Below are 18,197 nucleotides of genomic sequence, written 5' to 3'. Positions count from 1 at the left end.
CATGGCTCCGATGCACTCCTCTCCTTCCTAACACACGTAAACAACCAACACCCCACAATCAAATTCACTCTGGAAGAGGAGAAAAAAATAACTGCCTTCCTTTCTTAGACACACTAGTCACCCGCCAGCCTGATGGAACCTTGGTTTTCCCAGTCTATAGAAACCCCACCAATACAGGCAGATACATTCACCAACAATCCCACCACCCCTCCTCGCAACAATATGGAGTCATTAAGACACTACACAACAGGGCTAAACTTATTTGTTCAAATGACAATGCCCTAACCACAGAACTAAACCACATTCTCAACACTTTCTCAGCCAATATCTACCCTCCCAAAAAATCCAAAAAATATTGAAACCAGTAAACCGTAATCCCCTCCCCCCAAAAAAAACAAGGATTACTCTAAATCCATCACCATACCCAATATCCGAGGTACCTAGCAAAAGATTACAAAAATCCTAAAAAAACATGACTTAACTTCTTGTTACAGACCATATAAAAAATTGGCATCCCTTATCCGCTCTACTAAAGACCAACCTGCCCCCCCCCCCTAGACCTACCTGGTGTATACCAGGTCCCTTGCAGCTGTAAGCTGCCCTACTTTGGACAAACAGACAGGACAGCCAATATCAGAATCTCAGAACACAAGGACTACATCCCGTTTCACCAATACAGCCACTCTGGTCTTGCTGACCACGCGCTGGATACGTACCATAGAATACGGTGGAAGAAAGCCACGATAGTACACTGTAGTAAATACAAATATGAAAGGCTTTTCATGGAATCAGCTTCAGCCTTAAGAAACAATCCAAACCTCAACAAATTTGGCTGCATGAGACTGCCTCAGATTTGGGAAACCTACGTCAGGAGACCTCAGCCCAATCGCCCAAGAATACCAACATTTCCCGCTAGGTGGCACCATTAGTACTTTAGGAGAAATAATAGCTTCCTGTTTCTTCCTCACTTACTGTTTGTTGTGCCTACGTGCACGTGTCTTGTTCTTAAGTTTCTTGAAAATGGCAACGTGACGTTGCCGAAATATTGAAGTATATTAAAATTTATTTTAATGTATATCCTAGTTGACGCTGTAATTTCCTTAAATCATTTAATTAAAAATGCATAACCAACATCTAACCCTTTCCACAAGAATTACTAAGTACTTTGAAAGTCAATAAGGCAGTGGTAACTGGATGGGATATGTGTTTTAAGAGAATGTGCTAGAAACTGACAGCTCCAATTGACCTTGCTGCTCAGTGAAGGTTTAGCTACTGCAAATGTACCCAAGGAGTGGAAGGAGGGACTAAGAGAGTGCCATTGCATAAGAATTGTGGTAGAATGGAGGGGATCAAAGTGTACACCAGTTTGTATTTCTTCTGTAGTTGTTAGATTTTGGAGAAATTAGTGAGGGATCATTACTGTGTTGAACAGATGAGGGTAATATATCTATGAAGATTGGTGTGGGTTTGTTGAAGGGGACTTCTTGTTTTAGTAATTTGCTTGCCTTTTATAATAAAGTAAAAGAGTGGATGATGAGGAAAAGGCATATAGTACTTTTTTTCTTTTTTTTGCAAAGGAAATTGATAGGGTGCTACATGCTAAGTCAATATTTAAGTGGCAATACATGGGATTAGATTTCAGGTTACTATCTGGATTGGAAATTGCTTGTCTGGCAGCATCAAGAAAAAGAAAGGTTACAAGTGGGGTTCCACAGGAATCAATATTGGAGCCTTTGTTTTTTAACCTTCATGTCAGCTAAATTGTCACTGGATTGCAGGGAGATTATTATTATTATTATTACGGGCAACTCCAAGGAGTCCTTAGACTCATCGAGGGAGGCCCTAAACATCATGTCAAGAACAACTATTCAACATCCACATAGTATCTATAATACTTTGCCTCGAACTCATTCACGGTCATGGCACCCACAACAGACTCCAGCAGCTTATTCCACTCATTCACCACTCTCCAAGTAAAAAACCTAGTTCTAACACCCTTGCTAACCACACTCTTGCCCAGTTTCCATGGATGGCCCCTAGTCCTCCCACCACCAGGCCTGTTCTCAAAAATATTGAAAAAACTATTCGGGATTCTCTTTAGCTTGCGTGACTAATTTGCTTTTCTTACCACACTCGTTACTCTTCTGGCCTGTGCTTTATTCTATTCATGTGCCTGCAGGTAAACTTTCTCCTTAAATTCCCTCCACAGTTGTTTTTTTTTTTTTTGCAGCCCAAGCTTAATGATGTTATTCATCCATTTAACCCCTACTTGATTTACTATTTGGACTCTAGGTATACAGTCAGCCATTACCTCCTTCAAACGCTCCTTTACTGCTTCCCATGCCCTATCAACCTCCAGCCCTTGCAGTTTTACATGCCATGGCACTGAACCAAGCAATCTCCTAAGCTTGTCATACTTACCAGCCAGTTAATTCCACATGTAACCTGTCTTAATTGAAAATTCCATGCATTTAGACACCTCCTAGGTCAAGACCTTATGATCACTCTCACCAATTGGTGGCAACGTGGTCATATTCAATATAGTCAAATTCTCAGATGCAATTACTAGGTCAAGCACTCTCGAACCCCTAGTATATTCCATTACGTGCTGTCTCAGATAGTCATCCCTTAATAACTGCATAAAATCCAATTCCTTCCTCCCATGTGTCCTCTCCTCCTTCTAATCAATGTTACCATAGTTGAAATCCCCCATAATAATTATCCTCCTTCCACTCATGGTGTTTATAGCAGCACCCACCTGTATATTTTGTTCTGCTAGTCTCAATCTCACACCAAATAGCCTCAGATGTGCTCTTTTCGCTATCCTGCAGTTCAGCTTCTATTCTCCTTGGCTGCAGTTCATCAGCTATCATTAATAACACTTCTCCCCCCATTTTTTTCTCTCTGTCCCTGCTGAACATACACTATACCCTTCACATTCTGTCCCACTAGCTATATCATCTTCTGTCAGCCATGTCTCACTAATGCCAATAACCTGTGGCCAGGAAGAGCCAACCAAGGCCAAAAATTTTTCCTTCTTGTTCCTAATACTCCTGGCATTAGTAGAGATTAAGTGCAGAAGCCTGTTAGTCCCACCCCTATCTTGATGACCTATACTAGCTATCCCATTCTGATTTGTTGTCCTTTGTACTAGCTCGGGCATATTATACAAATTCTTACACTCAACTGCCTCACTGATGTCTGCATATCTCCCCCCCCCCCCCAATAGCTCTAGTTTCCCTGATTCTGCACATCCACTTTCACTTCATTTAGCAAAACTTTTTCCAGTCTCTGCACACCAAATCCGTTCTGATGCAAACCATCCATCTTGTATAAGTCCTTTCGCCCATCAAACTCGCTCCACACATCCACAAACTCCACACCACTCCTCCTGCATAATCTGCGCATAGAGTCATTTGCAATTATGGCCCTCCTTCTCAACTCTTCTTCAGATATTCAGTTGTTTGCAGATGATGTGAAGCTTGGAAGAGTAATTAGTAACAGTGCTGATATGGTAGCTCTTCAGGAGGATTTTGATAAGCTAGACAGATAGGAAAATGAATGGAGATATCAGTTTAATGCAGCTGTATATTTAAGGTCTTGAAATTTGGAATCCACCAATGGAAGGCTGCTTACTCTATTGGTGGAACTAAACTAGAGGAAGTGAGAGAAGCTGGGGATCTTGGGTTGATAATTGATAAAAATTTGAAGTTTAGGGAGACATATTGCAAAGGTGGTGAAGGTAACAGAGGATTGCTGCAGTACTAAGAAGGATTTTGATCAATAGAGATAGTAGAGATAAGCAGTGGTGATTTGCATAAAGCTCTTATCAGATCACATCTGGATTTTCATGCTCAGGTCTAGTCATCAGGATTTGAAAATGAATTAACCTTGTTAATTCATTTACTGCTAACTGTTAATCCATGACTGTTAACAGAGGATTGCTGCAGTACTAAGAAGGACTTTGATCAGTAGAGATAGTAGAGATAAAAAGTGGTGATTTGTATAAAGCCCTGATCAGATCACATCTGGATTTTCATGCTCAGGTCTAGTCATCAGGATTTGAAAATGAATTAACCTTGGAAAGGGAACAGAGTCAGATAACAAAAATGTCAGGGTGTACAATGTTAGTTATGAGGATAGATTGAAGACATGCAAATGACAGAGTTTAGGAGATAGAAGAGAAAGGGGATGACTTGATTGAGACATTTAAACTGTTGAGAGGTATTTACAGGATTGACAGTGGGGAAATTTTTCATATGGTCAATCAAGGGAAAAGAACTAGGACAAGAGGCCATTGCTTAAAGTTTGAAAGGCAGTGCGGGCTGTTTGGCGATGGAATTTATTGCCTGAGAGCTCTTATTTATGGCTAAAGTGGGTTGAAAATTGAAAAATTTTTACAAGGACATTCAAAACTTTAGAACACTGCCAGGTCATGGTATCCATTGAATCCTGGTTAGTTTATTTGTACCCCAAGTGGAATCAGTAATCTGAACCAATAAATGATTAAGGATTGATAATTTATAACATCAGATGACATGGGATGCTCCAAACGATTTTCACTCATAGCATAATGCATCGATTCAAATTTTTCCAAAGCGTACAGGTATTGCCTTTATAGAAAACTGAAACCTGAAGACAAAATACATTACGTAGAGCTTGCATTGGAATATTTTCATTGCTATGTGCTAGAAAAGATATATTACCTTCTGAATGTATTATCTTCTGTGCATAGAATGTATGGGAGTGCACTTCATACATCATTACATGGAATATTGGATATTATTATTATTATAAACATCTGACCACTCTCTATGCAAACCATCCTTGTCTTCCTCTACTTTATGAAAAATCCTCCCATTAATCTGGTAACGACCTGTCACTAACTTGCATGTCTCATTCATATCTCCTCTCCTTCTATTCACAAGGCTCTGCAAGGTACATTCCATTAATCTCTCCTCATACTCCACATTCCTTAGACCTGACATCAACTTAGATGAACCTCCTCTGGACTCTCTCTCTCTCTCTCTCTCTCTTCCCCCCCCTCTGGATATTCTCATCTTAAAAAACTTCTGCATGTCAGTGTCCTCCTCATCATTGCCATAGTCTATTGTGATGTTCTTACAATTTTAGCAGTGTGACCCTTAAACTTCAAGTTTCTATCTACTACCACTCCCAAAACTCTTATTTCTTCCACCCACTTCAAAATTTCCCCATTTGTTGCATACTTGCATCACAATCTTGCATATCAAATTAAATACTTTGCAACATTAATAACTACTGCGTACACTCACCTTCGCACTCACATAGTCTATTGAAATCTTCTTGCAAAGCCACATCTGATCATCTCCTCATTCAATAAACAAGTTTCTTGACACCAGTGCATGCCTGCACGCACACACACACACACACACTACAGGCCCACTATGAAATACTAACCATTTTATAATACCCAACATCCCATTTTTAAATTATATGAGGTGTGGCCACCAACTGACAGCCATAAGAAATGACCCAAAGTGGGGGGGGGCATCTGTGCATACATCTGCTCCAACATACCTTGCCAAAGAGCACTCAACCTAGAATTGCCCAACTTTGATCATCTCTGGATGAAAATATCTCTTCCCAACTCAGTCAGATTCATATGCTGTCTTTATCTCTCCCCAAAGGCAAACACCACTCTGAGCTCTTTAATTTCCTCTCCTTAAAAATTGACTTTCCCCAATCCTACTTTCCCAACAGCGAACTCATCCTCCTAGGAGATTTTTAATGTCCACAACTGGCCTTCCTCCTCCAGTTGTACAGATCTTGCAGGCAGTAGATGCTGAAACATTTGTCATCACTAATGACCTTACACAAATAGTTCAGATGCCAACCAGAATAACTGATAACCCAGAACTGCTCTCCAAATACCCTAGATCTCTTTCTGACCAATGACTCTTCCAAATATACAGCGAATGTAGAGCCCCCCCCCCCAGACAATTCAGACTACAACCTAGTGCTCATCTCCTTTGAAAAATCCAAGTATATCACTAATATCACTGTATATGCATCTCTGTTATCCAGTGAATTTGTCATGTCATTGTAGTACATAAGGATATTGCTAAAACTCGACCTCCCCTTAATAAACCCATTATGATCATGGTTTGTTAAGTTCTAAATCCTACCTCTCAAGTGTCCCTCTTAACAACAACAACACAGATTGGCCTATAATTTCTGACATCAGTTTTATTCCATTTTTGTAAAGTGGAATAATTTTTCTAACTTTTCACTCTTTTGGTACTTGCCCTGTTGCATGATTCATGTTAAATAAGCATGCCAAGGATGCTATTAATTCCCTGGAACATTCCTTCAAGGCACAGTGATACATTGTGAAATCTTATTGCTTATTAATATCAAGTTTACTTCATTCCTTATATACCTCCTGCTCACTCATTATCATTCCCTCCTCCACCATACCCGCTACACTCCAGCTTCTCATGATATTAAATTTATGAGGATTATCCTATAAACTGTTCACTGGATACTTCCACTGCATCAGTTACCAATATACCACTGTTATTAACTATCATCATCATCATCATCATTATCATCATCCAGCATTCTTTCTTATACTTGCCACATATCAAAGAACCCACTTAGATTTTTATTAGCTTGATTTTCTAATTTCTGTTCATGCTTCACTTTTACCGCTTTTATCAATGAGTTATCTTCCTGGCCTGCTCTTTGTAATCCTCATGCAATTGATTATTACCAATGTTTATTGTGTGTGTTATCTCCAGAGTGCATTCTTCTTCCAGATTTCATGCTCAGTCCCTTCATTCATTCAATTTACTCCTATCTTATTTATCCTTTTCATCTGCAGAACGCAGTCACACATTGGCTGCTGTTAAATAACTCTTGATCAATGCCTGAACAGCATCTGTCTCCTTTCCTCTCAACTCCTCTTTCTATGCTATATCTCCCAGTTGTCTTATAAGCTTTTCATAATCACCAGTCCTGTAGTTCCACATCCTTCTTCATAATAGTTCTCATATGACTGGTTACAACCTATGTGATCACTTCATGGTTACTCTTGCAAACTGAGAGAAGATTAGGTATTCCATTCACAATCACATCCATTGATGATCTGATTAGGCATCTAAGATTTTCAATTCTTGTGTTCCCTTCATTACATACTGCCCAAGATAGCTGTCCCTTAAGAAGTAATGAAATTCATTCTCCTTAATTCTAGATGCTATCTCTTCATTCCAACCAATATTGCCATAATTTAAATCACTAATAATGATCACCCTTCTCTTGTTCACTAAACCAATTTGCCTATACATTGCTTTATCTTCACTCTTTACATTCTCTACCCTATAACAACACCAGACTGAATATCTCACCATATTCAACCTCCACCTCACATCATACTGCTTCCAAACTGATTCCACTATTTTTCCCTTATTTCAAGAATTTTTAAGAAATGAAAAGCAATTCATTTCTTGCTGTATAACCAATCCTACCCATTCCAGTGTTTCATCTATGATTCTTCACAACTGCACCTCTCTATGCATTCATTATTGCTTCCAGAATAAACTCTCCTTATACTTTCTGACCTCCCTGGCTCTCTCCCCCCCCCCCCCCCATTTCCTGTCTAAGTTACATTTCTGTTCTCACATTCTCAATTATTGTTAATTGTTTCTTAGCGTCTTCGAAGAATAAAAACAAGATTTATGTTACGTTTCTTAGTAACAGTTTTCCTAAATTACTTGTAACCTTTGCCATAAGAGATTAAATGAAATGATTCTGGTGAAATATGTAGAGCGATTGCTGTTTTCTGAATGAGTTGGCGTGTCAATGAAGGGAAACTAGCATTCCCAGGGTGGATGGTAGCAGGATGGCCTCTTGTGGGTGTGGGTGCTTGGGAGAAGGGGAATGACATCAGGTAATGCTGAGTCCAGTGGAATCTGGAGGAGATAATGATCGGTATAGAAACATGACATTTTTATGCTTTATACTGATGCCAGGAGTATCTGGAATAAAGGAGATGAATTAGTAGCACTGATAGCATCAGCCTGTCCAAAGATTATTCTTATATGAAACGTGAATGACAGAAGATGATATAATAACAGGAATAGAAGTAGAATGGTACATCGTTTTTCGGCAAGATAGGAAGGGAAAACACGGTGGTGGAGTACTGCTTATGATAAGTGATGATTTATGTCCTTTAAGAGTGGAGGCTTTGGAAGGCACTAACACTAATGGTTTTGAAAGCATATGGTGCGAGGTAGAGGTGGGCAAGACAGGATATTTAGTGGGGTGTTGCTACAAGCTAAGGAGCACAAAGGATGAGGAGAAGGAGATGTTTAGGCAGTTGAGCTTGGCAAGTGGAATTTCACCAAGAAGAATGATTGTTATGGGAGATTTTAACGGCAGCAGTATAAATTGGGAAGAGGAAAATGCATGTAGTAATAAGGGAATGGAATTTCTAGAATTTTCGAGGGACAAATGTCTTAGGCATTTGTAATATAGGAAACAAGAGGTTCAAGAGTTTTGGATTTAGTCAGAGTATCAGAAGAGCTGATTATAACTGAGATGACATCTCTCTACCCCCAGCTGAAGAGAGAGAGAGAGAGAGAGAGAGAGAGAGAGAGAGTGACCATGTGGATTTGAGTTGGAAGATGATTAGACATGCAGGAGTATCCAAGAGAAAGGAACGTGTTGTGTTGGAAATAACGGCCCACTATCAGTCAGCCATTTATTTACTTCCCAACATGAGAAGAAATTGACTTACGATAAAAACATGCTTATACTCTCAAGAGCAGGGGTAAAGAAATAATAAATGAATTATTATCAAAGAAAGTGTATCAATTTAATTAGTAAAATTGTTATAAAGTAGTCCAAAATGTATTCTAAATTTATGCCTAGTATGGGAAAATTATGTTAGAGAAATCAGAATCGCATATTAACCAATCAATGGAAGGTCAAATCACTACGTAAGAGTCCACAGTGACACAGCAGAAAAACCGTATAGCCATCTGGTAACCTCAACCGCAACAGTTCAGGAGAGGCATGGAGAAAAGAATGTGACATCATCAATACCTGTAGAAAGTATTTTTAACTTGGGTATAGTTATGTTAAAGATACCAAGTAATTTTAAACCTGGTTTTACTCCATTTTTTCCCAAGTAAGCAAACAGACAAAATGTCAAGTTTGCGCCTGCAATATATGCAAGACTAGCTGATCCCACAGGTAGTGCAAGACCAAGGCAACTCGTGCACGTCTACCACAAGTTGCCTTGGTCTTGCACTACCTGTGGGATCAGCTAGTCTTGCATATATTGCAGGCGCAAACTTGACATTTTGTCTGTTTGCTTACTTGGGAAAAAATGGAGTAAAACCAGGTTTAAAATTACTTGGTATCTTTAACATCATCAATACCTGACGAATACCATACATAACAATACCATACATGACGAATCAGGGATAGCTAAGTAGGTGATGAAAGCAGAGAGAGAGGGCACTCGCAGATGAAATATAAGGAGCTGCGTGCTGTTTAAACGCTCTCTTGTGTTCCTGTATTTTCCTGTGTTCCTGTTTAAAGGCCATGAGGGCTGAGGAAGCTTGTCCTCGGTATCCAGCAACTTTCCCCGTTGCTGTGGGATCCGATATGCACAAGAAGTCCGACAGAACATCGGCAGACCAGCAGACAGAGCCATTGGTAAATCTGTTACTAATGTGAGGATGGTGAAGGAGATCCTTCGAGGAGAAAAGAAAGTAAAAGACAGCAGAGTGACAAGGGGAATCTTGCCACGTCCGAAGAAAACCAGGGATTGAAGTTAAGGAACCGATTTCACCAAGGAAATAGCCGGTAAGGTGCACAACTTTTATTTTATGTATAACAAGTCACATAATACATGAGGGAGAGGAGATAATAATACATGAGGAAGAGGAGATAATAATACATGAGGAAGAGGAGGTAATAATACATGAGAGAGAGAATACACGAAAGGTGAGAGAGAACTTTGAGCATAGCCTTGCTCAAGCCATCTAAGTGATCCGTTTTGGACTAATCATCTGTGATAAGACCTTCCTGTGCTAATTTAATCCTTTGTGTAAGAGAGACATTATAGCAGGACAGATATCAAATGACTTAGTGTATGTGATAGTGTGTGAAGGCCCTGTTCTTTACTTTGAGCCTATAGCTTATGTAGATTTTACAGGATGGAATTTTAGTTCTCTGACTAAGATACTAAATGTTAATTGAGTGAATTTATATGCGCATTTACTTAAAGTTGTAATATTCAAGAGTTGCATATGCCACGAGAGTATCACTTAATCCGAATGCGAGATACAGAAACAAGGGTGATTAACTAATGCTCTTGGCATAAGATTACACAAGCTTGTGTGATAAGAAATATATAAGAGAGATTTTTAAACTTAGAATACTTGAGTGATTCTACTTTAGGAGTGTGAATATTTATGCATGAGTTTATCTTTATATTATTGAGACATGATTTTAGTGTATGACCTTTTGCTTAAATAAATGTATTCTTTTAAACTAAAACTTGTGAGTTCTTGTGCTTGAGACTGAATTGCCGCTTAGAAAAGTTCGGACCTGTATAAATAGGGGATGTTGTATAAAGAGCGAGAAAATGGGGAGCCACGACTGCATACCACGTGATCTCTTACCTCAATTAAATTGTTGATGCAATTAGTAGCTTAAGTCTTAATATCAGAAACGGGTTTCTGGCTGGCGCAGTTGATTCTTAAATATTTGTCAGGAGCTAATTTCTGGTACACATAACCTCTTAAGATATGAAATTAAATTAGGATATTATAAGATAACAAAATAACCAAGAGCCATAAAAAAAAAAAAGGGGGAAAACCAAACTAGAGAGGTAACAACACAACAATGGTGCAGTAAAAGGGATATAACAAATGTATGTGGACTAATAATGTGGGCGATTATAATTGTCTTAGATATCAACTGGGGGTAGTTCCATGGAGGCTTGAATTGGAAGGCCATGATTTCATTGGTGCTTGGTAAATTGTGAAGGAATATTTGTTAGCAGCAATAGTAAGCTGTATTCCATATGAGTGAAGAAGAGGACACAATTTGGTGTAAAGTGGATGACAAACAATATTAAACAGGAACTGCAGGTGAAAAAGAGGTTATGGAAGAGATATAAGGAGACAGGTGAAGAGCAGATACATAAAGAATATAAGACTCAGGCCAGGAGAGTGACTAATATGGTAAGGAAGGTGAAACTGGAATATGAGAAGAGATTGGCTCCAAGATCTAAAGAAAACCCTACGGAATTTTTTGGCTAAGTGGCCAGTAGGAGGAGAAATGATTGTGGAAGAATGACATTGTGGGATAAAAAGGGGAATAGAGTGACTGATGCAGAGGACATAGTGGAATTGTTCAATGAACACTTTATTGGAGTGTTTCATCCTGAAGAAGTAAGTTTTAATACTAGAGGTGCAAGAGGAGAATGTGTTCCAAATACTGAGTACTCTGGATGTGTAAAGCTGTGGAACTGAATGGTATTTCGCCACTGGTTTTGAGAGAATGTGCTAAAAGAATGACAGCTCCACTGACCTGACTTTTCAACGAAAGTTTGGCTATGGGAAAGGTACCCAAGGAATGGATGGAAGGTAAGATAGTGCCATTGCATGAAGGTGGTAGCAGACTGAAAGTGTCTAATTATAGGTCAGTTTATATTTCATCAGTAGTTGTTAGGATGTTGGAGAAATTAGTGAGGGACTATATACAGCATTGGGCTGATGAGGGTAATGTTAAGGGGTGCTCTTGCTTTAGTAATATCATTGCCTTTTCTAATAAAGTGACAAGAGCAGTTGATGAGGAAAAGGCATATACTGCCATTTTTTTGGGATTTTTCAAAGCCATTTGACAGGTGCTACAAGATAAGCTGATATTTAAGTTGCAGCACATAGGGTTAGATGTCAGGTTAGTCAACTGGATTCAGGATTAGCTGTCTGTATGGTGGGACAATATCAACGAAGCAGAAGGTTACAAGTGGCTCAGTACTGAGACCTGTATTCTTTAACCTTTATATCAATGACATTGTCATTGGTTTGCAGGGGGATATTCAGTTGTAGATGATCTGAAGTGGGGAAGGGTTATTAGTAATAGTGCAGATGTGGCAGCATTGTAAGGGGATTTGAATAAACTAGGCAAATCGGCAAATCAATCAGGGTGTCAGTTTAATGCAGCAAAATGTATACTCTTGAATTATGTTGAATTTTTTCTTGACAATTATTCATAAGACTATTACACTTTTTTATATAATCTTTGTCAAGTAGCTTTATTTTATCCTCCTACATGTTTCGCCAATCTTTTTCTATTGGCATCCTCAGGGAATACAAACTAGTAAGCTAAAATGAAGGTTACAGACTAGGTTATAACTAATGGTTCTAATTCATACAAAAAAATTGGTATTGTGCATGACAATGTGCGTGTCTCGTTAACGTGATTTATTCGTTATGGCTCATGAAAGTTCATTTCTTTGATGTTTAATGATCTGATATTACCAACTGTCCAAGTATCTTGCGAAGATTTTACAACAACACATTCACGTCTCGGATACTTATATTAAAAACTCAAAACATTTTATAGATAAAATAAAAAACATCCCTATTTTTGAAGAGGATATACTAGCAAGCCTGGACATTACATCTCTGTTTACTAACATTCCAGTGGTTGAAGTCATCAACATCTTAAACAACTTGTTCCCAAGAAACATCACTACTTTGTTCAATCACTGTTTAACTTCTATTTTATTTGGCAAAAAACGATCTACAAACAACTCACTGGATTAGCTATGGGTAGCCCCCTCTCACCTCCTTGTGCTGACTTATTCATGGAAGATCTAGAGAAAAAAATCTTAACCCAGATCATTCCAAAACCGAAAATTTGGTACAGATATGTAGATGACATCTTTATCATTTGGGATCATACGAAAGAAGAACTAATGATTTACCTCAACCAAATCAATAGTTTCCACAATACCATCAAATTCACATTAGAAATGGAAAGAGATAAAAAACTGCCATTCCTTGACATTTTAATAAAGAAACAATCCAATAATAGTATCAACCTATCTGTATACAGAAAACCTACAAATACTGGACGTTACCTCCATTTCAACTCAGCTCATCACATAGCTCAGAAACTTAGCATTATCCATAGTCTCAAGAAAAGAGCTATACAGTATATGACAGACAAGGATGACCTACTAACGGAATTAACCACAATATCCAGAGAACTTTCTTTAAATGGTTACCCAAAAAGACTCTATAACAAGATTCTCTTTACTGATATACCACATCGACAACGTGATGACGTCCAATACATCAGTACAATTACGATTCCTTTTGTCAGCAACCTTTCCAAAAAATTAGCTAACCTTTTAAAACCACATAAGATCAGAGTGGCATTCAAACCAATCAACACTATTCGGAAATTTTTAAGATCACCGAAAGATCCTCACCCATTCTACAAGTATTCTGGAGTATATAATATACCTTGCTCATGTGGTATTAGTTACGTAGGTCAGACCTCTAGAAGCTTTGAAACGAGAAAGAAAGAACACATAGGATATGTCAGAAATAACAGACAAGACATTTTGGGCCTTTCATGCCACTTTGCCTCTACTAACCATCACATTGAGTGGGATAAGAGCCTTATGCCATACATAGAAGATAACTACCATTCAAGAACCTTTAAAGAAGCAGCTACAGTCGCCCGTAAAACTGAAAACCTAAACAAGAATCAAGGTCTAATTTTACCAGAAATTTAGAAAACTTTTATCAGATCATTAAACATCAAAGAAATGAACTTTCATAACAATTACGTCATGAGCCATAATGAATAAATCACGTTAACAAGACACGCACATTGTCACGCACAATACCAATTTTTTTGTATGAATTAGAACTATCAGTTATAACCTAGTCTGTAACTTTCATTTTAGCTTACTAGTTTGTACTCCCTGAGGATGCCAATAGAAAAAGATTGGCGAAACATGTAGGAGGATAAAATAAAGCTACTTGACAGATTATATAAAAAAGTGTAATAGTATACTCTTGAAGTTTGGGATCCATTGATGGCAGGCTGCATATTCGATTGGATGAGCTGTACTGGAGGAAGTATTAGAGACAAAGATCTGGAGGTGATGATTGATAGAAAACTGAAATTCAGGGAACATATTGCAAACATGGTGAAGATAATTCAGAGGATTGCTGCAATACTGAGAAGGACAGTGACCTGCATTGATAAAAGTGTTATTGTTCCATTGTATGACCCCGATCAGACCACACTTAGTTTGGTCTGATCAGGGTCAAATTTGGTCCCCAGGATTTGAAAGGCATAAAGTAACTGTGGAAAGGGTACAGAGGCAGATAACAAAGATTGTTTCAGGACTATACAATGTTGGTTATGAGGATCGCCTGAGGGAATGTGGACTGCAGAGTTTAGTAGATAGAAGAAGGAGAGGTGATAGAGGTAGTTATAGGTTTGACACTAGGGAGTTCTTTTGTTTGGTGGATCAGTGGGAAGGAGCGATGACAAGGGCCATCCCCTTGTCAGCGATGATCATCCCTGAAAGCTGTGAGCAATGGTGAGGAGTTGTTCCTTTGGATAGAGGATGCTTGAACCATAGAATGATTGCCTGATAGAGTGGTAAGAGAACGAACTGTCAATGAGTTCAAGGAGTGGTATGATAGGCTTTGTATTTCCTAGGAAGGACTTTGTATTCCCACGATGAGGCTTTTGACTCCATGGAGGCCTGAATAATAATAATAATAATAATAATCATAGAAAGCAGGACTATGACTCAAATATGTCAAATATGCACCACAACATTGTATTTGGAGTCATATATTTGTATGAAGATGCAGTTAAAGATACCGAAACAGATATTACAAACGGTCTCTAAGTATTTAAACGATAACAACAAAAATCCAGCACTACAACAATAGATCTATATTTTGAAACACTGATTAATCAATATTTGTCAGAACATATAGTGAACTATTTATTTTTAGTGTATCTTAACAGATAACAGAAACAAAACTTCATGGCCAAATAATTTTATTCAAACTATCTCATTTCTAACTGAAATGCATGTTTCACAAAGGAATTTAGAAATTTTATTAGCATGGAATTGGTGGAGCTGTGTTTCAGGAAGTGAATGAGATGCAGGAACAAGGGATAATCAACTAGGATTCCATTCATTATGTTGAATTTTTTCTTGACAATTATTCATAAGACTATTACACTTTTTTTATCATTTTTAAGATCACCAAAAGATCCTCATTCATTCTACAAGTACTCTGGAGTATATAATATACCTTGCTCATGTGGTATTAGTTACGTAGGTCAGACCTCTAGAAGCTTTGAAACGAGAAAGAAAGAACACATAGGATATGTCAGAAATAACAGACAAGACATTTCAGGCCTTTCATGCCACTTTGCCTCTACTAACCATCACATTGAGTTGGATAAGAGCCTTATGACATACATAGAAGATAACTACCATTCAAGAACCTTTAAAGAAGCAGCTACAGTCGCCCGTAAAACTGAAAACCTAAACAAGAATCAAGGTCTAATTTTACCAGAAATTTGGAAAACTTTTATCAGATCATTAAACTTCAAAGAAATGAACTTTCATAACAATTACGTCATGAACTATAACGAATAAATCACGTTAACGAGACACGCACATCGTCATGCACAATACCAATTTTTTGTATGAATTAGAACCATCAGTTATAACCTAGTCTGTAACCTTCATTTTAGCTTACTAGTTTGTATTCCCTGAGGATGCCAATAGAAAAAGATTGGCGAAACATGTAGGAGGATAAAATAAAGCTACTTGACAAAGATTATATAAAAAAAAGTGTAATAGTCTTAGGACTCCATTCATTTTAAAAATTTTATGGAATTTACAACCGTGTTAAAAAACATTTTTTTTTTTATTATCGTGACATTTCGATCTTCACATCAAGATCATCATCTAGAGTGTACATAAATATACAGGACAAGCTGACTTACATCATTAACTGTAAGCTAGAGAAACAATGATTTGATCACATGTTATTCTACTGGTGTGACCTCTGGTGGAAAAAAAAAATTTACATCAAGTAAATTCTGTTTTACAATGACAGGAATAAACATTCATTTAGATGATTTTCTTTCAGAAACAATTGGTGTCCTATTTTTAGTGTTACAATTCTTATTTTTGATTTACAATACTGGATTTTCTACAGTCCTGTTTACAGTAGTTCTTAGTGAGGAAGGTCGAATATATACCTTCCATATGTTTGGGATTTTTAGACCATCATTGTTGTTCAGATTGGGGTGGTTGATAATAATCTCACATGCTTCCTTGAATTTCCGTTCATACCATGTTTTAGTGTGATGTAGACAGCTAGTGGTTTTCCATCAATTCTGTGTAAGATATTCAGGGCATGATCAGAAAGGCCAGCTTCACCGTAATTATTATATTTAATGTGTCATTTATGTTCTTTTTGTCTAATTGGAATTCTGCGTCCTGTTTCTCCTATATATGGTATGTTGCAAGTACAATAAATCCGGTATACTCCAGGGTGGGCTATTGGAGGGAGTGGGTCTTTGGATGAGTTGAGTAAGCTTTTTAATTTTGCAGGAGGTTTAAAGGTGGCTTTGAGGTTGTACTTTTGTAGTACTCTGTTTATTTTGTCTGATAATAGTACTACAAAAGTACAACCTCAAAGCCACCTTTAAACCTCCTGCAAAATTAAAAAGCTTACTCAACTCATCCAAAGACCCACTCCCTCCAATAGCCCACCCTGGAGTATACCGGATTTATTGTACTTGCAACATACCATGTATAGGAGAAACAGGACGCAGAATTCCAATTAGACAAAAAGAACATAAACGACACATTAAATATAATAATTACGGTGAAGCTGGCCTTTCTGATCATGCCCTGAATATCTTACACAGAATTGATGGAAAACCACTAGCTGTCTACATCACACTAAAACATGGTATGAACGGAAATTCAAGGAAGCATGTGAGATTATTATCAACCACCCCAATCTGAACAACAATGATGGTCTAAAAATCCCAAACATATGGAAGGTATATATTCGACCTTCCTCACTAAGAACAACTGTAAACAGGACTGTAGAAAATCGAGTATTGTAAATCAAAAATAAGAATTGTAATACTAAAAATAGGACACCAATTGTTTCTGAAAGAAAATCATCGAAATGAATGTTTATTCCTGTCATTGTAAAATAGAATTTAGCTTGATGTAATTTTTTTTTTTTTTCACCAGAGGTCATACCAGTAGAATATCATGTGATCAAATCATCGTTTCTCTAGCTTACAGTTAATGATGTAACTTAGCTTGTCCTGTATATTTATGTATGCTCCAGATGATGATCTTGATGTGAAGATCGAAACGTCGAGATAATAAAAAAAAAGTTTTTTAACACGGTTGTAAATTCATTAAAATTTTTAAAATGAATGCTGATCACCGTGTAACCCTAAAAGAAAGGACAACTAGGACTCCCATTGCAGGATTTGTATAGATAATATAGGGATAAGGAGGTTCCTTAAACCAGGATCCATAAAAAAATTGTTTATGGATCCTGGTGAGGTTTCTGGGATGAGTAATTAAGCAGTAAGCAGAATATTGATTATAAGAGGAGTTTTGAGGGTTATGGTTTATAGATCCTAGTGGATAGGGATAGGCAGTGGAGAAATGCTATTTCGGAAACATTTAAGTTAGCAAGGGGATTTTAATAGATTAATCCAGAGTAGATGGAGATGACAGGTCATTCCTGAAAGTTGTATCATGGTGAGAGCAGGAGAGTATGGGAGTTGATTTTTAACACAGTGGTTGGTGAATTAGTTGAATGCTTTGGTATCGAGTGTTGTAATACATGAGTAGGCTGTGAGTGAGTTTAAGTTACAGAGTGGGAGAAATGTTAATATGATCTCTTTCTGATAAGTCTCTCGACTCTTTTAAGACCTGTTAAAATTTGCAAATTCAGTTTATTATTGTATTATTATTATTATTATTATTATTATTATTACACTCTCCATGGAGTTGGCAGACTCATCATGGGAGGTTCATTCAACTGACAACATATTTATCATATGGAATCTTAAAATCTTTAACGCTCCTTGCATTA

At 37.6% G+C, this 18,197-nt stretch overlaps 1 protein-coding gene across 1 annotated transcript in view; it reads left to right on the top strand.

The window, feature by feature from the left end:
- Nucleotides 1-18,197, top strand: part of LOC150104035 (hemicentin-1-like) — a 594,473-nt gene that overhangs the window by 35,283 nt on the left and 540,993 nt on the right. The gene's annotated exons all lie outside the window — the stretch shown is intronic.

Source organism: Typopeltis vanoorti, chromosome 8, assembly GCF_054136105.1.
Source record: "Typopeltis vanoorti isolate ZY-2024b chromosome 8, IOZ_Tvanoo_1.0, whole genome shotgun sequence".
In the NCBI taxonomy this organism is placed as follows: Eukaryota; Metazoa; Arthropoda; class Arachnida; order Uropygi; family Thelyphonidae; genus Typopeltis; species Typopeltis vanoorti.
The sequence above is the reverse complement of the archived record's forward strand: the minus strand, read 5'-3'. Positions and strand labels throughout refer to the sequence as shown.